General features: G+C 40.7%; 1 pseudogene; it reads right to left on the minus strand.

Moving 5' to 3' along the window:
* Positions 1-23154: 23154 nt before the first annotated feature.
* On the minus strand, positions 23155-23874 carry LOC117715295 (peroxiredoxin-1 pseudogene; annotated as a pseudogene).
* Between the last annotated feature and the right edge of the window lie 1241 nt (positions 23875-25115).

A 25115-nucleotide genomic window follows, 5' to 3' on the forward strand; every position in this document is an offset into this window, starting at 1 on the left:
TCTTTTTTGTATCTTTCCAGATTTTCTTCAGCTCCCCACCCATTCAGTTCCACACATGCTTTCTCTCTCCCTCTGGGAAGTGGACACGAGTCTCTATTCTTAGCCTAGAAGTTATTTCCAATTGACAACTTTCCCCAAAGAAGGCGTATCACTGGGTACGTAATCCACACTTAAGGAAAGCCCCATGCCCAGTAGCAGTTGGCCAACACAGATAACTAGTTTTATTGCGGTTAGAGTGTATGGAATGTTTGTCAGATATTTTCACAGCATCATTGGTTCAATGACTCAATGAGTCTTCCACACACTTCTATCTCTATGACTTTCCTCATGCCTTTCTCCAGTGTCCATGAAAGCCAAAAGAGGGCATTAGATCCTTTGAACGGTTGTCAGATGGCTGTGAGAAACTATGTGGGTGCTGGGAATGGAACTGCCCCCTGGAAGAACAGCAAGAACTTTTAACCAAGAGTCATTTCTCCATTCCCAGAGCTGTGATTTTAAAGGTAAATATGACCAGTTTGAATCTATCTCGAAAATCTCCAAATTTTAAGGCCAACTGTTTTGAGAATTTAATGACAACTGCAAAATTGCTTTATGCTAGTTCCAAGTTTTGCTTGAACAATCACTAGACAGGGATTTTATTTTGGAGGAGCACCTTATCCCTGTTAGTACTTTTTGGTCCTGCAAATAGTATCTTAAATTTTTCTCTCTTGCCTTCATTCACCACAGAAGAGAAGAACTAACCTTACGGCTGTATGCAGTCATTTGTGTTTCTCTTGATTTCTTCACAGTTCATTTTGTGAACAATCAGCTGAAAGAACATTTAATTGTCTCCCATAAGATGACAGCAAAAACATTTGGATTTATCCTCTATGACTGAATGCACTGGGATTTCTGCAGTGGAGACTGGATTTCTTCACGGATATAGCCGGAGTTTCTCTGTGGTGTGTTGAAGAGACTTGGAAGCTACAGCTATCTCTGATTTGTTTCTAGTTTTCTGAAACCCTCCCTGGAGGATGTCTAACAAATGGCAACTCAGACTCCTCTTCATCTTCTAGCTTCCTGCATCTCTATAAAGGATGTATTTTCAGAGTTGTTGGATGGAGCAGTTATAGCCACCTTACACAGACTGAGCCAAATTTGTGTCTTGTGGGTTCTGGTTCTGGCACTAACTAGAATAAATCTTCCAGCAAAATCATTTCCTCTCTTTTCTTTCTCCTTTCTCCTTCCCTTTCCTCCCTTCTTCCCATCTTTTCTTCCTTCTCTAAGTATTCCTTCCCTCTCCTTCCTGTCTCTCAACTCCTTCTCCTCTTTCTCCATATCTTCTTCCATCCCTCCTCTTCTTATTTCTATTTTTTGTCCTTTTTTTTTCTTTGCTGGAAAGCAGTTTATGCTTTTTTTTTCCAGCAGAGTTAAATGACTTCTCTATCGAACAAGAATACATGCTGCCCTTCTTGGACTTTCAACTCCTCCACATGTGCCCTCTACTTTCTTTTTGAATGTGAACTTTGGAAGGGGAACTGTACAGTGCATGTGAGGTGGAAATAGTGGCTGATACAGGCTGTGCACACTCAGGAACCTGCTCAGCATGCTGGGAAAAATTCATTCTGCTGGGATGAATGAGTTGTCTCCTTACTTGCTTTACAAACAGAGCACTGTGAATGGAGCGGAGGCTGAGAAATAAATGCATGCTATATTCCAGGTGGGCCACAGGCAGAGCAGACATTAACCTCAGGGATGTAGAAAACCTGAGGGTGGTAACAGGCATTTACCAAATGGGGTGGGTGGTTAACTGAAAGCTTAATCAGAATACAAAGTGATGGGGGAAATTATGGTTGCTTCACAAATAGGCCTTAAGAGGCATGTGCTTTCTCATGACCTCACTACAGCTGTTATTTCCTCCATAAAATCTGCCCAAGTTCAGTGCAAAAAGATCAGTCATCAGTTTGGCAAGCAGCACGAGTTGGATTGAGGAGGTTACAAAAAAAGAAGTGTGTATTTGGGTATGTGAAGGTGGAAAGCTGACATGTTAGGGGATGTCTGGGGAAGAAAGAGGAAGATTGGGAGTGAGTAGGGCCAACATATATTGTATATATGCCTAAAATTGTCAAAGAATAAGAGAAAATCAGAAATATATATTTATATGCCTAAAGTGTTTGGCATACTCTAAATTTATTGTAGTTACAGTGGACTGTAAACATGTCATACATTTCAGATGTTTTTTGAACTCTATTCTATGCATAAGCCACCCTGATTTTGAGATGTCAGTAAATTGCCCTCACCCCCTGGATACTGTGTTAGTTAGGGTTTTCATTTCCATTGCTATGAAGAGACATCATGACCAAGACAACTGTTATAAAGGACAACATTTTATTGGGGCTGTCTTACAGGTTCGAAGATTCAGTCTATTATCATCATGGCAGGAATCATGGCAGCATCCAGGCAGGCATGGCACTGGAAGAGCTGAGAGTTCTGTATCCTGTTCCTAAAGCAAACAGAAGACTGGCATCCTCAGTTAGCTAGGAGAAAGCACTCTTTGACCATTCCCACAATGACATACTTCCTTGAACAAGGCCACATCTATTCCAACAATGTCACACCTCCTAAGAGTGCCACTCCTTGGGCCAAGCATATTCAAACTACCATATTTCATTCCCTGGCTCCCATTGGCTTGTTCAAACACATGAGTCTATGGGGGTTCATACTTGCCATGGCATATTGAGAAATACATTTAGTCCAACTCCAAAAGTCCCTAGAGTCTCAATAATGTTAAAAGTCCAAAATTCAAAGTCTCTTCTGAAATTCATCCAGTCATATAACTGTAATTCCCTATAAAGTCAAAATAAAAAAGCAGATCATATACCTCCAACATATCAAGGCACAAGATATACATTACCAATCCAAAATATCATAGTGGGGAAATACTGGAGCAAATTTCAGCTGGGCAAACTCCAATCTCTGTATCTCTATGTCTGATGTCCAAGTTCTTTCAGCTTTAGTAACAACAAAACACTTCTTTCTCTTGGTATGGTTCGACTTCCTGTTAGTAGTTTTCCTCAGTAGTTATCCCATGGCTCTGGCATCTCTGATATCTTAGGGTCTCCAGGGTAACTTGAACTTCATACCTTCTTGTTCCAATGTCTGGGATCTACACATGATCTTCTGACCTCCTCCAAATGGCTTGGTCACTTCTTCAGCTCTGCTTCTGTAGCACTCTGCTCTGGTTGTTGATTCTACTCCACTGCTGCTGCTGTTCTTAGAGGTCATCCCATGGCACTGGCATCTCCAATACTCTGGGGTTTTCCTCTGTAACTAGGCTTCACCGAGAGCCTTTCATAGGCTCTCTTTGTAGTGCAAAACCTCAGCTTCTTTGCATGACCCCTTCAGTCCTGGTCCATCAACTCTAACTGAGGCTGCACCCTCACCAGTGGCTTTTTCTGGGCTCTTACAGTGCCAAGCTTCAGCTGCTATTCATGACCACTTCGTACCTTCAAAGATAGTACCACCCAGGTGATTCTTACACATTACTAAGACAAGCTGCAGCATCTCTGGAACACAGTTTCTTTGTGCTCTCAGAAAACACGTCCCGGAAGATTTCACCTCACTGATGCTAGTTTCTTCTTAATTTCTTAGCTCTGACTAAACAGCATCAATTGTCAAAGTAACACCTTCTAGTCTTGACTCTAATGTCAGAGCCACATGGCCAAAGCTGTGGAGTTCTTCTGCTTGATGGGCCTGGAACAGGGCCCTGTTGTTCACTGCCTTAGCTTGGCTGTCCTGGAACCTGCTCTAGAGATTGACCTTGAACTGAGAGATCTTCATGGCTCTGTCTCCTGAGTTGCAGGATTAAAGTCATGTACTACCATGCTAAGCTTTTCTCTACTTAGAACTTGTGTAACAGGATGGCCTTAAAGTCAGGAATCTGCTTGCCCCAGTGTTCTGGGATTAAAGATGTGTACCATCATGCCTGGGCTTAAGCTTTTCATGGCCACTATTTCTCAAGATCCAGATCAAAAGCCTGTGTCTTTAAATCTCAAGATCTGGATTACAGTATGTCCTCCATTTCTGGATTATAGTTCATCTCAGATTAAAGGTCCAAATAAAAACAATAACCAAGTAACACTACCACCACCATCACCACCATCAGTACCTAATATTATATAACTATTTCTTGTTCAATGGCAAATGCATAAACAATAAGCTTAGTTGGGTTGGATCCTCCCTCAAAGTTACCATTCCTTTAACCTCTTTATCTCCTCAAACACAGGACTTATCTCCATTGCACTTCCTGGTGCCCTTTTATTATTATTATTATTTTACTATTATTATTTTTTTCTTTTTAAGGCTTGCTATGATTGATCAAAATGTTCTTCATGATAGTAAATGAGAGGACAAAGTCTATAGTAGGCTTTTTTGAGACTTCCTTTGTCAATACAATTAATATAAATCTCTTTAGCCTCAGGTAGATCCTTCAGACAAGGGCAAAAACCAGCCACATTCTCCACTATAATATTACAAGAACAGTCTCTAGGCAATATACTAGAATTCCTCTCCTTGGAAACCACTTGAGCAAGGGCTATAAAGTTCAAATTGCCTTCTGTACCAATGAATTTCATATTCCCACTAGGATGGTTTAGTAAGCCCCACTTAAAGCATCCCACTGCTTCCCAAATCCAAAATTACAAAATCCACATTCCTTCAAACAAAAAACACGATCAGGCCTTGTACTGGCTGGTTTTATGTGTCAACTTGACACAAGCTGGAGTTATCACAGAGAAAGAAGCCTCCTTTGAGGAAATGCCTCCATGAGATCCAGCTGTAAGGGATTTTTCTCAATTAGTGATCAATGGTGGAGGTCCCAGCCCATTGTGGGTGGTGTCATCCCTGGGCTGGTAATACTGGGTTCTATAAGAAAGCAAGCTGAGCAAGCCAGGGAAAGCAATCCAGTAAGCAGTACCCCTCCATGGCCTCTGCATCAGCTCCTGCCTCCAAGTTCCTTCCCCCTGTCCTGATTTCCTTTGGTGATGAATAGCAATGTGGAAGTATAACCTGAATAAACTCTTTCTTCCCCCCAAAAGCTTCTTGGTCATGATGTTTTTGCATGAATACAAACCCTGACTAAGACAGGCCTATAACAGCAATACTCTAGTCCCTGGTACCAGTTTCTGTCTTTGTTAGGGTTTCCATTGCTGTGAAGAGACACCATGACCAAGGTAAATGTTATAAAGGACAGCATTTAATTTCGGATGGCTTACAGTTTCAGAGGCTCAGTCCATTATCATCATAGAAGAAAGCATGGCAGCATCCAGGCAGGCATGGTGCTGCAGGAGCTAAGAGTTCTACATTCTGTTCTGAAGGAAAACAGGAAAAGACTGACATCCTCAGGCGGCTAGGAGGAAGCATTCTTTGCCCACCCCCACAATGACACACTTCCTCCAAAAAGGCCACACCTATTCCAACAAGGCCACACATCCAAATAGTGCCACTCCCTGGGCCAAGCGTATTCGCACCACCACAAACACCCTCTGAGGAATTCTGCACCATCACATGATTTCCACAAATCTCCAGGGTTGTGATTCAGTACCTGTTCCTGCATCCTTAAAGTTCTTCAACTAATTTTTATGACCATTCAGGCTCTTTCTACTCAGCTTCCCTGAAAATGACTAAAAATGCCCCTTTCCCCAAACCATCCACACAGTGTCAAAAATGTCACAGATCCACTGAAATAATGAGGGAGGAGAAAAGATGATTTGATTTGTATCACATCAATAATTTTAATTGGGATGTTAGCTACCTGTGTTCTTAATTGTCCCTCAGTTCTTCTGCCACTGGAAACTTCTTATAGGACACTTTGCTTTGCAGTCACTTCATGTCATAAATGTCCTCCCTGCACCTCTTGTCTCTTCACCCTAGTTTCCAACTTCTTCAGTTTTTGTTTGTATGTTATTTAAGAGAGTTTAGTTGTCAGATTGATCCACTGTCATCAGTTATGGTCTCAGTGGCTATATTTGAACAACTTTCCAAGCCCAATTGTGGCACCCTCCAGAATAAATCTAAACATAGACAATTGCCTCATGGAACTGTGAATAAAGTTCTTTTATGCACTCTGCATTTATTACCTGGAAGAAGTTTAAGTCAAACTTCTGTGGCTATTGTGGCAAAAGCTGCTGATAGATTGTTCTTGCCCTAGGCTGGGAGCTTTCTTAGGGCTCATGCCATCTGTGTGCTTATCTCTGTGTGCAGACCCTCACAGAGTTGTTGCAGAAGAGATGCTTCGTGTGTTAGAATGATGTGGCCAGTGTTTCTCGGCCAGCATGGTGTTCTATGGGTATGTTCAGACTGTGATAAGCAAGCCGTATACTGGACTTGTGTGCTCTGCTATACATTCCCGTACACGAATACTTAGTCCTGTGAAGCACACAAAGTTGACAGAAACAACAGCGATGGCACAGGACTGAGTCAGAGCACGACTGCTGAGCATCTCCTGTAGTGGATTAGGGTTTGGGATGTGGGCTGGCTGGCTTCCAAGTTTCTATGGTGTATGGTTATGATAAAAATACAATTCCAGAGCCCTCTACCCCCTGAAAGGTGCTCCAGGAACCAAGCTCCATTTTTAGCCTCAGAACTAACACACACACACACACACACACACACACACACACACACACACACACACACACCTGCCTGTCTCTGTTCTTCAGAGCTCAGAACCTGCTATATATTGCTTTTGTCACAGCTCCAGGTCTCCCACAAGTGACTGACTGGTGTTCATTTGTCCTCAAAGTTTTTTTTTTTTAAATTATGATTATTGTTTCTGACACCACTAGTAGAGCCACCTCCAGCTGAGGAAGCCACCACCACATGCCACGAGAGTGCAGATGAAGCACTCTCATCATCATCTGAGACTGGGGACATGACTTAATCAATACAGTGCCTGTCATGTGAGCATAAGGATCTGGCTTTGTATCTTTAGTACCCATGTTTAAAAAAATGTTCGGTGTGGTGGCGCACATCTGTAATCCTAGTACTGGGAGGCAGAGATAGGAGGATCACCGGGGTTTGCTAGACAGCCAGCGTCATGGAATCAGCAAGTCCCAGGTTTAGTGCAACAACTTGTCTCAAAACATCAGACAAAGAATAACTGAGGAAGACACGTGACACTGTCCTCTGACCTTCACACACACATGTATACATGCACCTGCATGCACACATGATACAGACACACACACACACACACACACACACACACACACACACACCAGAGATGGACTGAGAGACAGAGAGAGGAAAGAACTCTTTCTGAAGTAAAATAAGGTAAAAGACCAATAATTAGATACTGATTTATTGATTAATTTAATGACTTAGTTAAAGCACTGCTCTTATTGCCTATTTGCCAAGCATGACGGCATTGGCTACCTGGACTAGAATGACCTGGAGAAATAGCTGAAACAACGGGCTGTTTCCTTTAGCAGGCTGCTGAGTGCCATGTTAACTTCTGTGGAGTCTTGACTGCTTACCCATACCACCTTGTGGTTTTAGAATCTAAAATAAAAATACAGACTGGACCCAGGACCAAAGACTTTGAGAAGCCACCCCAGCTTTGGCCCAAGGGTGACACCCACACATTTTCACTCCCTTTTGGTGTTAGGAGTTTGTTCCATAAAGATTCCCACAACAAACTTTTATTAGAAAGGTGTTTTCTTGTCACGTGACTTGGAGTTGAGACCATTTTGTCTCAAGTGTTAGAAATGTCTTTCTGCTCATCACATGCAAGGCAGATCCCGAGAGGCATCAGTTAGTGTCCTGCTTGCAGTGATCACTGAAAACCCACGGGGAAAATATGAAGTATTTGTGAATTTATGGGAAAAAAATTTAAGCTTATCAATGACCTTGGAGCCTTCACTCAACCATGACTCCGATTCTGTGACTCCCACTGAACAAGAGCAAAGACCATTAACCAAATTCTTTAATTCAATTAAGCACAATATAGCTGGGCTAGCAGCTGCTTCTCCCTAAATGTGGGATCCAACAGTTCAGCATATTTGAGTATAGAAGAAAGTGAGGTTTATATAGGCCCCCAAAACTGCAAGGATAGGGGGTTTCTAAGAGTTTTAGGTTACCTAGGAACTTGGCAGAACATATCTAAATTATTTGCAGAACATCTTACCAGGGTAGAGGTCAGGGTAGGGTCAGAGTATAGGGTGTGGAATGTGTCAAATTCCAGAAAATGTGTCAAGACGAGTGTCAAAATGAGTCAAACTTAAGTTGTGGAGAAAACAGGAACGAATTTATTTTGATCTTGTAATATAATGGCTTCTAATCATAAGATAGAGTTAGGCTGGTCCATTCATCCCGAATAGTGACTGGAGGTCCATGCAGGCTTTTCTTCTTTCTCTTTTCCTATCCCCATGTTCCATTCTATTTTCCTACTTAAAAGGAACCATTTTCCTTGTAAGATGGACTTATACACATCTTTCCAGGAAGCATTCCTTTTTCTCCAAGTAGGGATTCCTTTATTTGAGCTCACCTCAGCTCATACTGATTGTAGGTTCCTTGTATGCTGATTAAAAGCTGCCCTGAGGCCCACATTTAATAAGCATTGGAGATGTTTCTTATGTAACTATTAGTATAATTAGCACTGCACTGTGGCTTTTGTTAGTGACATTGTGCTAGGCTATTCACTATTGACTTTTTCATTCCACTCAACAATTCTAAAGATGTGTATTGTGATTAGCTCTACTTTGTATGTGAGAAAACTATGTTTTAGAGATTAAGTAGGCACAAGCATGATACATCAACCCACATAGTCTTTATTTACCCCATTGGCCTGGGGGACACAAAACATAGGAACATGTTTTTGTTTCATGAGTACCTTTGGAATCCACTTGAGTGCTTTGTATTGCTGTTTTCAAGCTACACCGTGACCCCCTTCCTGAATACACATGTTTATTGGATTGTTTTCTTTGGCTTCTGTTAATAAGAGACAGACAGGCTTAGGAGAAGGCAGTGACAGTGGCTCCAGTGATTTTCCTGTTCCAATGTGAAACTCTAGTTTTGATGAGTGCATGATTCATGCACACCATACACTTTAGTAAGAGCTGCCTCTAGGGGGCTGAAAGTGAGAAAAACTTATTTGTGGCATATTTACCTCTTTCAAGAGTTTGAGTTACTCCAGTCAGCATGTCAGCTCCATTTGATAGTTCAATCTTCAGCAATACCAGTGAAAGAAAATCACCCCGGATAGTGGAAATGATTTGTTCCAGGCAAGAACTGGATCCTGCATGGTCAAGTTCAGGGTCCCTCAGCTTGTTGCCTTTATCATCAGCTTTTCACCAAAGGGGACTTAGAAAATATAGAGGAAGATGTTTCAAAAGCACTGAAGTCTCCTGCAGCAAGAGTCAAGGCAGGGTCTTTCTTTCTAGAGTCTAACGCATGGTACTGGCTGAAGTAGATAATAGAAAATAGCAGCTAGGATATTTGTGATCCATTTATAGGCATGTAAGGAACCTGTACTCAGTAGGTTTTAATAAAAATCAAGATGTTTTGGTAGCATAAAAACAAGCTCCATGTTTACAATCAGTTTTTTGCTTTCACACAAGATCTCTGTGAATAAGCTTGGTGCCTGTTTTCTTCATTTACACAAGGAGCCATGTTTGCTCTCTGCCAGGGTCACATGAGAGAAAATACTATTAGACTATAATAGTGTTTATCAGATTCATACTGTGTGCCAGGCATTGTCCTGCATGTGCTGAATGGATGATTTTATTCATGTTTCACGATGACTGACTGAATTAGGCTCCCTCAGTCTTCTTACAGATGAGAACAAATTAGGCAGCAAGAGGCTCTTGGGTGTGTAAGTACAAAGCCAGGGTCATCGTGCCGAGCCGCCGGACCCAGCTCTTCTCTCCCAGAGCTGCACAGAGGAATTACCCAAGAAGATTGCAAAGTTCTCAGTGACCAGGCTTCACCCTCAAGAAATTCTGGCTTAATTGGCCGGAAGTGAAGCGTAGCCATCAGTCCTTTCTGCTGTTCCCCAGCTGATTCTCATGGCAGTCTGACTGAGTACTAATAGAGAACAAGGGTCCAGAAAACGATGACTTAACCTTGACAGCTGCAAATCAGTTCAGTGCCGAATGCACTGTAAAACCAAGTACTTCCCACATGCAGGACATAGTCAGTGGAGTAATGCCTTTGACTGCTGGTCATTAGTTAACCCGGTATGTATGCAGGGTCCTCTGTATTCATACCGTTGACCAGGCTAACAGACCCATGCAGAGCAGCCGTAGGGAAAGGGAATAGTTGGAGGGGTGTGAGAAGATGATGGCAAAATGCAAATGGTTTGCTAGAGAAAAGAGAAGGAGCTTGTTCCTACTAAAGGTGTTACTAAGGATGTGTAGAATTGCCAGGGCACGCACCAGCATATGCAATCCAGCACAGTCTGATTCTCAGCTGGTTTTACTATTGTGATTCTTTGTGCACAGTTATGCCCTGTTACTATTGGCAGCCATGGAGGACCACTCTCACCCAAACCCATGCAAGCTACCACTTGGCATATTGCTGCAGCTCTCTTAAATGTATTGTCAGAATGACAAATTGTGAGTGCACCCACAAATGAAAGAACAAAACTGCTCATTCAAAATTACATATAAATAATGTATGTTATGCAGTTAAATCATATTTACCTATAAATTATTTGTATATTTATAACTTTATTTGTGCAGTTATATTAAATACATATACGAAGGAAGTCTAGAAACAAAAACATTATTCACAGCACTCTTTTGAGAAAAGCGATTGTGTGGTTCGAACATGACTTTTCTCCCGGAGGTGCTTATATTGAATGCTGGGGTCCAGCTTCTGTGTATCTAGAAACTTTAGGAGGTGGCACCTACCTCGAGAAAGCAGATCACTCTGAAAAGTTGTTCTTGGCCTCTGCTCTCTTTTTTCCTCTCTCCTTCCTGCCCACCAAGAGCTAAACATACTATGTGGCTCCACCACAGTAAGACTCACGGTGTCAAGGAGAGTGGGTGAAACAACTCTGAAGTTTCAGCCCCTAGAAACCTTCCCTCCCTTAAGTTTCTTCTGTCATCTATTTGTTTGCAACAATGAAAAAAAAAATCTCTCTAATAAAGCACAGATAACTCAAGTTTCCATTTTCCAGCTGAGAATTAAGAACGTCATTAAAATTACTTCCTTGGTGCTAGAAGTTAGCAATGCACAGAAGACATTTATGGTGTGTTTTAACTTCATGATTTTTTTTCTAGTTTTTTTTTTCAGTAATGCTGTGAATAAATGCTTTTATTAGTTGTTTTTTAAAGGTGAAGCCAAGGAACACAGATAAAAGAAGTTTTTTCCCAGTCTCACCCTACTAGAAAATATTTGAGTTAGAATACAGCCCATTAATATACAATTTCAAGAGGAGACCAGGCATGGTTGGCACATGCCTTTAGTCTCAGAAGTCTGGAGTGAGGGAGAACTCTGTGAGTTCCAGGCCAGGCTCATCTGCCTAGTCAGCCCAAGGCCAGCTGGAGTTACATACATTATAAGAGGACAAAGCTAAATGATTTTTAATCTCTAGTCTTTATCCTCGCCACTGTTCTGTTTCTTCTTACCCTGTCTTCAACTTCAGTTGTACACACTAGACCTTTGTCCAACATCCATTCCAATCTAAATACCGCTTGCTCGTTCAACCCTGTATCCTCAACTCAGCATGTTGGGAACAGGACTGTCCTCTCCATTCATATGAAGCCATTGTGTCCAAAAGCTAGTGAGATGTACCAGCATCCTAAACCTTTTACACTGAGCCCTAGCTTTCTGTCTTGGAATTATGGTGTGTGTGTGTGTGTGTGTGTGTGTGTGTGTGGTGTGCATGTGTGTGTGTATGTGTGTGGTGTGCATGTGTGTGTACGTGTGTATGTGTGTGTATGTGTGTATGTGTGTGTATGTGTGTGGTGTGCATGTGTGTGTATGTGTGTATGTGTGTGTGTGTATGTGTGTGGTGTATGTGCATGTGTATGAATACGAAAATAGCAACCTCCTCAGAAAAGGTCATGAATAGGGGGCTCATAAACCAAGCATCCAAACTCATTCTTCTCATCCCCTCTCATCTCCAGAGTGATTCTTGGCTTAACACTATTTTACATCTGGTCCAAAAGACATAGAAGCATGAATAAGTTGGATCTAAAATTACTGCAAATCCCTCACTTAGATAATTTTATCTGTACAATGAGGCCACAGGAAAACTTCTAAGGAGGGAATGGAGTAGGAACGTATGGTAGGAGGCAGTTACTACTGCAGGGGAGGTGGGGCATGCTTTTTCTGTCATTATTTCTAGGTTCTGGGTGAGACAGGATCCCAGATTTTGGAGATCAGTTTCATTAAATCTGTGTTTACAACTGAAAGTGAAAAGTGGGGCTGGGAAGATTGCTCAGTGGTTAAAGTGCTTGCTGCCCCAGTATGAGGACCTGCCTTTGGCTCCCACACACCCATATAAAACTGGGCATGGTGGCATGTGTGTGCCACTCTAGTGCTAGTGGTTGGCAGAAGAAACAGGGGATTCATGCCAGCTGGCATGGCTGAAGTTAGTGAGATAATCTGGCTCAAAAATTTAAGGTGGAGAATGACAGAGGAAGACCTGGTGTCCCCCTCTGGCCTCCATATGCACGTAGATATACATGCACACACACATCATGTAAACACACATCATGCACCCACACATCATGTACACACACACCATGTACCCACACATCGTGTACACACACACCATGCACCCACACGTCATGTACACACACACACAAATGAAAAAATAAATAAATAGTAAAAGGACCCTTGTTAAAGACTGAATTTCCTTCTTTCTTGATTTGTATGGAGTTCTACCTTTCCGTATGATGGACCATATAGGAATCAGGGCCACCCAAGAAATAATTAAAAGTAGATGAGGTGACGACAATGGGAATTGACCTGTTCTAATCAGTGTCCATATGAGAAGACAAAGAGAAAGTAGGAATGCAGGCTTTAGAGATGGGGTAAGGGGATAAAATCTGAAATGTAAATATACTATCCAATAATAAATAAATTAATTAATTAAAAAAAAGAGAGATGGACTCAATGAGATGGCCATCTGCAAGGCCAGGAGAGAAGAAACTTCCTGGCTCTGCTGTTTCAGATTTTCAGGTCCCAGAACTGAGAGAGAGTCACTTCCTGTTGATGCAGGCTCCAGTCTGTGGGTTATTTTTCAGGGCAGTCCCATCAGATAGAAGCAATCACCTCTGGTCTACAATGCTATTCAAAGTGGAAAACCTCCTGTTCATTTAATCTTGGGTGTGACAACAGCAGATGCATTAGAAACTGTTAAGGCTGTGTAGAGGGCTTCAGGTCAGCTCATTTCATTGTTAAAAATATCACTTTAATATGCATGAAAGTCTTTTTTCTCTAATGACCCACAATGCATAAACACTTTCTGGAATTTCTCTTTGTACTGCACCCCTTGTCTTTGGTGTCTTTTAAGTGGTCCAACCTTTAACAGAGAAACCACTTTGATGTCTGTCCCATTTTTTTTTGTTGTTATAAAATTTCTGCTAGGCAGGAAGCCAAGATGGAAGCTTCTGCCACCTTCCGCCTCATAATTGGACCCAGAATTGAGAGACAGATCAAATGATCCTAAATTAATAACAATGACAAATTGCCTTCGGATGGCACTTGCACACAAAATGAAACACTTCCATTAAACAAATGTTATGTCATCAAGAAACCCATTAATAGTTCTGCTGTGATCATAGCAGTATAATTTTTCTCATCACTGTTAATAACCAGCAAAGTTATAATTGCATATGGGGCTTAATTAAAACTTTCTCTCCTATTAATGAATGCCCATGCTTCAGATCTCCCATTAAATGGCTTTCAAAATTGAGACCATATTTTTTGAGGTGTCAGTTCTTGGAACACATGAGAAGGTGTAGACAAAGACGTGGTTGGATTATAAAATCTCAACATGCCACAATTACTAATCAGTGGATATGAAAGGCAGAATTGGTCTTACACATTATTTAAACTAAGTATTTTTGGCTGCAATTTCTATTACATTTTAAAATGTCTTCTGTATAACTGATGTAAATAACAGAATACAACTTTTACATATCACGCAAACCTACCTCCCCTAAGTAAATTAACTTCTTCCAAGTTCACAACTTCCTCCTGTTCATTCCTATACACACCATGGTACAGACCAGCCCATGATCACTACGGAAACTCTTCCTGGATATGCACTCGTATTGTGCCTTCCAGTGTTTATTCTAGTGGAGCCAGAGGAGATGTTACTACTATTTGGTCACATTCCTGGGCAGAAACTTTGGTTGTCATTACAGGTAACAATACTTAAGAATAGATTTTCCTTTTCCATTCTCCCAGAGGCTGAGACACTGGAAAATGGCAGAACCACTAGACAGCAGGGTCCCGAGTCCCTACAACCACTGCACAGAGTAGAGACAACTCACTACTCTTCGGTAACTTTACTTAGATTCAGATATAAGTGAGACATTAGCCACACTTTCAGCCACTCATATTTCATAGTTATTTTATATCATAACAAACTCTAAAAACCATGTTTTACCCAGTGTGTGACACACACACACACACACACACACACACACACACACACACACACACACACAATTTGTTAGAATATTAATTTATGAAGGACAGGAAAAATATAAGTGAAAATTCTAGTGTTTTTATTATTTCAATTTATGATTTGCCTTACAATATAACTTATGAAATTGAATATTAAGCATATTATAGAAGGTTATAAAATAACAAATAAAGTTTATATACTATTAAATGCATTGAATATGTACAGTTTTCCTATAAAATAATAGATTTTATGTATTTTTCCATTGTGGGTTAAGCATTCAAAATCTATCAATAGTCTTACTTTTAAAGACCATATTCTAGCTCCATTATCCTGCCATCTCTCCACCCACCTTCATCAGACCTACTGATTGAGTAGCATACAGGTGAGATTCTCTTCCCACACTCATCTTCCCTGCCTGCTGAGTCCTCTGGGACACCCCCAGCTTCTCTGAGCAGCCTGCTATTCCTGCTGGATCCCCATTTTCCCACCACATCTCAGCCCACCTTCATCAGACCTGCTGATCTAGAACCATACAGCCCAAGGATACCCATCAGAGGCCTGCCTCACCAAGATCATGGAGATTAGGCCTCTTCCCGCTACCTGCTACCTACTACAACAGGAACATCCAGGGACCAAAGCCAACCAGATGGCTAAAGGTCCTTAAAAGAATACAATCAACAAAAGTCAGGGCAATATGACACCTTCAGAGCAGTTACCCTACTACAGCAAGGCCTGTATATCCTAACACAACTGAAGCACAAGAAAATGACTTTAAATTCAATCTTATAAAGATGGCAGAGCCCTTTAAAGAGGAAATGAATAAATCCCTTGAAGAAATACAGGAAAATACAATTAAACAGGTGAAGGAAATAGAATTGTTCAAGACCTGAAAATGGAAATAGAAGCAATAAAGAAAACACAAACTGAGGGAATCTTGGGTGGGATTTGGGGGAGAGACTGTGGGAGGGGAGTACTAGGAGGGGAGACAGCAATAAGGATGTAAAGTGAATAAAAAACAACCAACCAACCAACCAACCAACCAACTAACCAACCAACTAACCAACCAACCAACCAACCAACTAACCAACCAACCAACCAACCAACCAACCAACCAACCAACCAACCAACCAACTAACCAACCAACTAACCAACCAACCAACCAACCAACCAACCAACCAACCAACCAAGAAACCATAGTCTAGTCAGTCAAAAAAATAAAGTGTCGCAATTATTCTTTGTTTAAATGTTCTCATACAATATATTTTGATTAAATTCTTTCCTTCTCCCCAACTCCCCCCCCATATCCTCTCCCTCCCTAACCAGCAAATATCATGTTCCTTCTCTCTCTTAAAAATATAAAACAAAACAAAAGAAGCACAAAATAACCACATTTTGTGCTGGCCAACTGTTTTTGATATATAGCATGTAAAATGCTGACCACTGAATAACAACAGAAGTATTGATGTTGAGACTTTATCAGGACAATTGAAAACATGTTTTTATTGACATTCATAGGTAATATTTCATATTTGAGAAAAGAATTCTAGTGGAATAAGAACTTAATACAAAGTGCATTATGATCTTCTAAAATATGAGTTAAATATGTTCATTTTAATATCATCTGAACTGGAATATACCTATGCTTTATGCACATGTAATGTCATTACACTAGCTAAATGAATTTTCTTTTAATGGGTGCAATAATATTTTAATTACGTGTAATTGGTCATTATTTATTTTTAATCAGTTAGAGCAGAGTTATCATTTGATATGTTAAATCCCAGTGTGCTCAAGCTAAACTGGAAGAGTTGCAAGAGTGAGATTATACAGGAAGATTTATGTGCACTTGGGAAACAATCTCAAATTCTTATTTCACTTGTTCACATATGACATTAGTATGACTATTATTTTATATATTGTGTAGTGTGCATGTGTTGTGATTATGTTAAATATAAGTGATATACTATATTAACAGAACTGCTTTGAACATGCTGAATAAACTGCTTTTGTGGTTTCTTTTAAGGGGTATTTATATGCATACATTTCCTTTGTATTATATTGCTTTTTAAATTTTCTTATGAATGTTTACATTCTTAGCCGTTATAAGCATAGAAGAATTATTAGCAACTTTTCTGAAGTTGGAAGTCTGTCCTTTGAAAATTTACCTGGCATTAAAGGACATTCTATATATAAACTCTATGGGCACATACTCTTTATGCTTCATTAATGACCAGCGAGTCTTGAATTTTTACTATAGGCTTCTGATTAATAGATACTTACACACAGAACTTTAGTCATGCTCATTGACAAAGCCTACAGCTCATCAACTTAACAGCTGAGAGCTGAGATCAGTAAGAGGAAGTATGTGAGGAGAATGAATGGATTAATAGCTGAGAGCTGAGGTCAGTAAGGGGAAGGGTGTGAGGAGGATGAATGGGTTAGACAGAACACACATCTTTTAATTTAAGGGCACAAACTTTCCTACTATACTCAGTATTCATGACATATAGTATGCCATTCTGACCATTACAACTATCATTCTGGGGAGAATGTTTATGATAATCAATAAAACATGCATTTCAGAGGAGATAGTTGTCACTTAGCAGACAAGATGCATTTCCCAAAGGCCCCCCAGGATCCCCTGTAAGCACAGATGCCATCAACTCATTCTAGTTATGGATGGAGGGAACCACATGAAATATTATGCATTTTAAACTCCTGCATTTTTCTATACAATCTAGGGGGAAATTAACTTTAGATAAGTGGTACAATATTAGTTACTGAGTAATGAAGTGGTATAAATGGTTGGAAGAAGGATAAACATAGAGGCAATAGAGAGAAAGTGGCATATAGGCTGAAAAGACAAATTGAAGCTGGTAAATTTTAATTCTATATGTATTGAGTTTCTACTATCTTTCAGTTCTGCTTTAGTTACTAGGTTGATGAGAAACTAATCGGATGAAGGTTTTGTGTTGATCTATATCATAAGTATAGGAAGTGAAGAATGCTCTGAGTGAGTGAAGTACTGAATGGCCATGTGTGTTGTTGACATCAGGTGGCCATGTCAAAGATGCTAGAGCCTTGAAACCATGGAAAAGTGGAAAAACCTTTCTCTCAGGGAGAGGCTTAGAGGCATGGCAAAGCATTCCTCTGTCTAAGTGGATCTGAATAGTGTGTACAGGAAATGTTAACCATAGTAACACCCCTTTCTTCCATGTTTATTGCCTGAAGATGGTCCTCAACAGTGATTGTGCCTGCGGAGATGAGCTGTCTTCTTGATCCTGCTGTATACCATATGACCCACTTCCTTGTTTATCTGTGTGTAATAACCTGTTTCCTTGTTCAGCTGGGTGCAACAAGTCCATCTCTCAGTTTAAGTCTACATAATTAATATGCAGAGCTTCCAGAGTTTTCTTCAGTAGACAGGGTCTTGCCTACATGGCATAGACGCCAATACTCTGGAAGTAGATTTTGCAAAGACGAAGAGCTGTAGGTTGACTAAGAAGGAGACAAGAGACAGTCCATAACCATATCATTGCCCAGTAGTGATGTGATTTGAGTGCATAGGTCAAAGGAAAATGCAAGTCTGGCTGTTTGTAACTCAATGTCTTGGTGGAACACGCCAAATCTTGCACTTCAGTTCTGGTGGAATTGTGAATAGCTTGTGAAGTGGAGGTTTCTGGGTGTGTCACGTGGTATATAGACTCACTGATGCAGACTCAGGTGTTGTTTTGCTAAGGCAGGACCTGTGGTAGGACGGGTGATGCTTGGAGAAAGTGTGAATGGGACTCAATGGACGGAGATGGCAGACTTGCATGGCTGGCTTTGCAGTAGTTAGTTGTTGGTCTTACTACTTTGATGGTCTTTGCTTGGTTGGGAGAGGTATGTCAGAAAGCTGCTCCTGGTGTCCTGGCTGGTCCTGGTCACTCCCATTGGCTAGTGCCAGTTCAGGAAAGGTCTGGCAGTTTATCTTACATTGTGCCACTGAAGCTGATTTGTGTTTGGTATCCTGACACTACTGAACCAGACTGCTGGTATCCTGATGATGGAGAGTGGAATTGCTCAAAGAACTATTTCTAAACAGGTCCATATCCTCTTGTCCTACTTACTCTCTTATCTCTCTTACCTTTGGATGGTGGGCTAGAAGGGGAGGTGGAAACATTTAAGAACTCTTATTAAAAGTAGGGTTTTAAAATAAAAATGTAAGCCTACAAGCTTGTGATTATGAGTTTTCAGTGTCAGCATTCTACCAATAGAGTCATCACCACTCAGACCTGGGTGATGGCACTTGTATCTTCTGATTTAAGTTTGTGAGGCCCTCTTCTCATTTTTCAAGTTTGCTCATAGGAGATGTTTGACCATTCCCTGACACCTATGTGTCTGAGGCCAGGCGCTAGGGATCTGATTCTACACTTTATAAATAACCTGATCAGATTTTTAGAACCAAGAAAGTTGTCATTTTATGGCTTAGGAGCTTTGGTGTTCTGGAAAAGACTACATTGGTATAAATGGGTTTTATTTTATTTTTCAACATATTATTTATAGTCAGGTGTTGTGAATATAGGGACTCAGTGAAATGGATATGCAAACCAAACATATTTTCTGTTAAAACAGCTTTATTATGGTATCACAGATAAAGACACAATTGGATATTTAATGAATAGACTTTAGTGTGGTCATGAAAGTGCCATAATACTAGCTCCATAATCAAGGTAATGAACTTATCTACTGCCTCAAAAAAGACTCTGTGTGCATTAAATCTGTTTTTTCTTACATTTACTTATTGATTGAGTGTATGTGTATGTACATGTGTTTGCATGTGTGTGTGTGTGCATATGTATGTGTGTAGGTAAAAAATCAACTTGTTAAGTATCAAATTTTTTCTTCCACTATGTGGGTCCTTGGAATTTAACTCAGTTCATCAGTTTTTGTGGCAAATGCCTTTGCCTGATGAGCCATCTTGTTTGCTGCTAACAATTCTTACAACGAGACTTACCTATAACAAGTTTTAATGTATAAAACACTGTACTTTTAAATATAAAACCATAGTAAATAAATTTCCTACAGTTTATTCACTTAACATAATTGAACCTTTGTACAAATGTCAATAAATGTATAACTTTTTATTAATACAGTTGCTCCTGAGAGAGAAGAAGAGACTGTTAGTAATTACTCATCAACGAATAGGAACTTTGCTAGTCATTGTAAATAGTCTTTGCTTGGTTGGGAGAGGTATGTGCTATTGTGCTTAGTCTTCTCGGTAGTTCATGAACCATTTATTACTTACTTTATAAGTTATAGAGCTGGAGTTCAAGAAAGTTACTCTTGACTTTGATTGAGTTTATATAACAGTGAAGCTTAGATTTGAACTAGTGTCTTGTCAATTCAAAGCCTGTTCTTTTTAATGTAGTCTCTTACCAAGGTTCCAGACATTCCTACCCAGTTCTTAGACTTAGCACATGTCAAAGACATCTTGAGAGCTCTCTAGAAGAACAATTTACTGGTATCATTTATCTACTCCAGGTTCTTGACAAGGCATAGAAAAGTGATTTTTCCCTGTCTTCTTTCATTTATCTTAAGTTAAAGAACAGATAATTTGGGATTACCAACTAATTTTTTGGAAAAATGACCAACAGGAGGAACATGCAGCTTCCTAGGATGTGATGCAATATCAAAGAGAAAGAAACACCATGTTTCTCTCAATTAATCTCACAAGACTTCCCATCCAAGAATAGCTGGAGGTCCTGGCATTTCTGAAGTTAGACTGTTGAGCAGTAGAAAAGGGATAGCTTAGAATGTGAGTTGAGTCTTAGCTGATTTGCCTGCAGGGCTGGATGTTTCAGAGAGGACACCACATAGAAGACAGGTGGAAACCAGCATCTGGCTCCTATGAACTTAGCACCAGGAGGCTTGCTGGGTAATTTATGTGTAAGTCACTATAATTACACATGTTCATACATATTCATTCACATGCTCCTAATTTCAGAGAAGAGAGAACTGAATAAATTGATTAATAATTTGATGGCATTTCATTTACCTGGCTCTCCAAGCTTCTTGTAGAGGTCTTGTGTCAATTTTCACTCAGATGACCCTGCCTGCCAATGACCTTGCATAACCATAGATTTCCTGCTGTTGGGATCCTTTAACCATCCATTGACTTATTTAAAAAAGTGTTCCACATTAACTCTATGCACTGTGCGAGGTAGAGCAGGCATTGGGATGATTGGATTGTCAGCGTGGGAGCAATCTGGTTGTGGAGACACCGCTCCAAGAATAGTGTGGCCAAGCACTACAGGCAGTCACCACAGGCTGGACTTTCTGCATTCACTTCTCAGAGATGGAGAAATCCAAGCTGCTTTTTTGAAGTGAGACTGAGCATTATCTGGATGATGCATGGAAAACGCTGCATCCAAAGCACAGCAATGAGTAGGGCTCTGGTTTTTTAAAGTGTTTTGAAGTTTTATGAGTGTAAGTGTAAGAGAGTGATTAATGCATCACAAGCATGCATCAACTAAAGGGTTCTCAGATGCCAGCAATCAGAGACTATAAGCGTATACTGTAGGCTCGTCATCCACATTGCAAGGGAAACCTACAAGGGGTGACCCCACATTGCCCTACGGGCCCAAGCTCTGCTAAGAGCCTCTTCCATGCTGCCTCTCTGTGTTGTTGCTGACTCCTTTAATAAATAAATCTCTTACCCTAAAGGACAATTAGCTTTAGTGCTCCCCTTGAGTCCTAATCTCAGACTTTATAACAGGGAACAGGTAGAGTACTTGAAGAATAGGAGCCACTTCCCTGTTGAGTGTGTGTGTGTGTGTGTGTGTGTGTGTGTGTGTGACAGTAAATGGTCTCTTTTGATATATTAAGGAACTGTAGTTTGCCTCTCTTAAAATTTAGTGTTGAGGTCTGAGAAGGTTTTACAATGAAGTGTCATAGATTTTCATCTTGTAAAGAACACTCAGGCTTCTCTGTAGAAAGAAGATTGTGTTTAGCCCAGACTCTGGGCGGATTATAGAGGCAGAGAGATATCAGAGCAATAAACACACATGGAGAGACAGAGCCCAGAGCTGCCTTCTTAAGATTAGAGTGAAATGCAAGATAAGGTTAGACAGCTATGAGACAGGAACAAATGCTATCCTTTCTCAGTATTACAATACAGAAGGAGAGGAGCAAGGTAAAGATAAAGAAGGTTCTATTTAGGCAACTAGGGGATTGCAGTGTTATTGTTTATAAGGAAAATGTGGTTACAGGAGAGTTTTGGGAATAATTATGTATCAATTAGTTTAAGGATATAGTCAATTTGAGTTTTTCAATTAATGACAAACTGAAATGAAGCCCCTCTATCAAACTATCAGCACCTAGCACCTGATAGACAGTACATTCTTCTTTCTGTGACAGCACTGTCTCCTGGCCTCTGTAGTATGGCACGCCTTTACTTCTTGCTACATCTTCCCATATTTTGCCTCTTGGCAGACAGGCAGTCACTTCTCTTTCAAGACTACAGTAAGGGTTTCTCTATGAAGTCGCCTATCTTCTCATTCTCTTCCGTGGCAGGTATCTTCATCCTCATCCTCCTTTTCCTACAGAGCTAAATCTTACTTCTCTCTCCATCCTTGTCACATCAGACTATCATGTTATGTGCATATGTTTGTCTTTCATGATGTCTTGAGAATGCCCTGAGGACCAGGGTGGCCCTTGTATCATTCACCCTCCTAACTTTAGATCATAAATGTCACCCAGAATATATCTACATTCCCTCTCAAACAGCTCTGTGCTGTCCTGGAATCTCTTACACACCTGGGTTGTCAACTATTACATGATATGGAAACAGCCTTATCCAAGGAGGTGGGAAGACTTATACCAGGACTTGGGGCATTGGCCTGGTGCCTCTGCATTTTGGAAATGGTGTAGAAGAGTGTTGTTGAGTTCAATCCTGTTTCTTACAGAGGATGGGCAGAATCCCAAGAGAAACTCCATGTCAGGAGATTTTTTTCCAGTTTCCCACTTGGCAAAGACATGAAGTGACAGAATGCATAGAAGGGAGCAGAGAGACTGAGAAATCTCACAGACTGTGTCTCTAGGCCTGACCAGACTTAGGGGGCTGGCATTTCTTTATAGAATTTTTATTTAGAACCTCAGAGAACCGAGTTGGATGTCTAGTTCTTCTCAGTCCTTTCTTGGTACCCACAGCATCTCATTAAGATAAGCTTGCAAAACCATAGCTAAGCAAACTCATCTGAGGTGCAGTGTTAGAGTCAACTTAGTTGGCTATAGAAATTTGTGCATACAACAAAGGCACTAGCACAAAGGCACTTGGGTACTCTGCCTATGATTTTTTTTTCAGAATTCATGTTTAATAGGTACTTTAAAAAAAAGAATTAACAGGTTGGTTTCTGTGACTGATATAAGATGGTCTGCCCAAAACACAGCTCAGACCATTACCAATCGTGGAAGAAAGGCTACCTACATCCAGTCCTGTAGAAAAGGCTTATCTGGAATCATTGCATCATGTGTATAAGCATGAGTAGAGTACAAGAGACTTTCTTCTGGCTGCTCAATGCTGCCTGGCAGAAAAATGGTTCAGCGCTCACTTCTGCTTAGAGAAATATTCTTTGCTCTTTTGGACATCAGACTTGATGGTATCACTGCCAGGTTTCCAGCCAGCTGGACACACTTCACCATGTTTGTCAGTGAACTGGAAGGCCTGGACTAGTCTCAGAACTTCATCCACAGAGCAACCAACAGGAAGATCGTTTATTGTTATCTGGCGAAGGGTACCTTTACCATAAAGAGGCCCCTGAAAGAGATACCTTCATCAGCCTTTAAGACTCCATAATCTTGAGCAATGGTGCACTTGGGATCTGATATTAAGGGAATGTTCATGGGTCCCAATCCTCCTTGTTTCTTGGGTGTGTTAATCCATGCCAGATGACAGAAGTGAGAATCCACAGAAGCTCCAATCACTTGGCAGTTAAGTTTCTTAAATTCTTCTGCTCTATCACTGAAAGCAACGGTCTCTGTGGGACACACACACAAGTAAAGTCAAGAGGGTAAAAGAAGAACACAACATATTTTCCTTTGTAATCACTTAGGCTGATATCTTTGAATTGTCCATCTGGTATAACAGCTGTAGCTTTGAAGTTGGGAGCAGGATGCCCAATTTTTGCATTTCCTGAGGACATCTTGCTATCAGCAGGGTGGAGCCACAGGTCTCAGGAATAGGACCAACCGTGAGAATGCAGGAAGAGGTCGTCTCTGCCTATGATTTAAAGACTCAGCTATCTATTTTGTCCTGTGTTGAATAACGTGGGGAAAAGAGTTTAACAAGGACAGGCTCCTTTTGTCTTATGGTTACAGAGGTTTTAGCCCATGGTTGGCTGGCTCCATTATGGATTAGCCTATGGTCAGGCAAACATCATGGTGAAAAGGGATTGTGGAGCAGAGATATCACCTCATGATAGCCAGGAGAGGGGTTGGGAATTATAAATGTGAACATATGCCTGTGGTAGTGGCATATGTTCTCTTCCTTCCTTCCTTCCTTCCTTCCTTTCTTTCTTTCTTTCTTTCTTTCTTTCTTTCTTTCTTTCTTTCTTTCTTTCTTTCTTGATTTCATGAAGGGCCTTTGTTTGCCTACATTAAGGCCTGGTCTTCCCTCCTTTTTTAATAGTTTCTGAAAATACCTTTACACACACACACACACACACACACACACACACACACACACACACACACACACTGTCTCTGTCTCTCTGTCTCTCTCTCTTTCTCTCTGTCTATCTCTTTTCTAGCTACTTTGCAATCTAATCAAGTTGATATTCAAGATTGGCCATTACAGACTTTGCAATGAGGATCCTTTGGTTGGATTGCCGTAGGCTCTAAATTTGCCTATGATCACCTAGTCCCACACATGCAAGGAGTCTGTCCTATCTGCCATCCTTGCAATGATCTGGGGAAAGGTTAGAATCCTTAAACCTCAGGCTTTAATTGTCATTCCATCTGTCTTCCAGTTTGCCCCAAATTATGCCCATTTGTTGTGCCTCAGCCTCATGGCTAAGATGTGCTTCTTAATCTGTTGTGTAGTCTCTACTCCACCCAGAGATCCTATTTCATCTTTTTGTGACGAATATATTCCCGAGATTTCTTCTTTTATGCTTTTTTCTGGATGTCCTTCAGACTGCCACCTTAACTGACTGATTCAAAATGTTAACACTATTTGGTCTCAAAGTTTTAGTCCTGGCTTCAGGCTTATCTCCTGTGTTCTTGTTCCCAAACTCTCAATTTCTCCTAGCTGCTTCTGCACAGGGCTTCTAGGGTGGCCCTGTCAGCTTACACTGGGTGGTTTCAGTCGTTAGATGTGATCTCTGTTGGTTTTCTCTTCTCTGCTGCAGGAGCTGCTCATAGTCAGAACAGCCAGTGTCAAGACTTGCTTTTATGTCTCTACACAAAGATACCAGAGGAATTTGTTCTGGAATAGAGCCAGGGATGCCAA

The sequence above is a fragment of the Arvicanthis niloticus genome, chromosome 9, assembly GCF_011762505.2.
Source record: "Arvicanthis niloticus isolate mArvNil1 chromosome 9, mArvNil1.pat.X, whole genome shotgun sequence".
Classification (NCBI taxonomy): Eukaryota; Metazoa; Chordata; class Mammalia; order Rodentia; family Muridae; genus Arvicanthis; species Arvicanthis niloticus.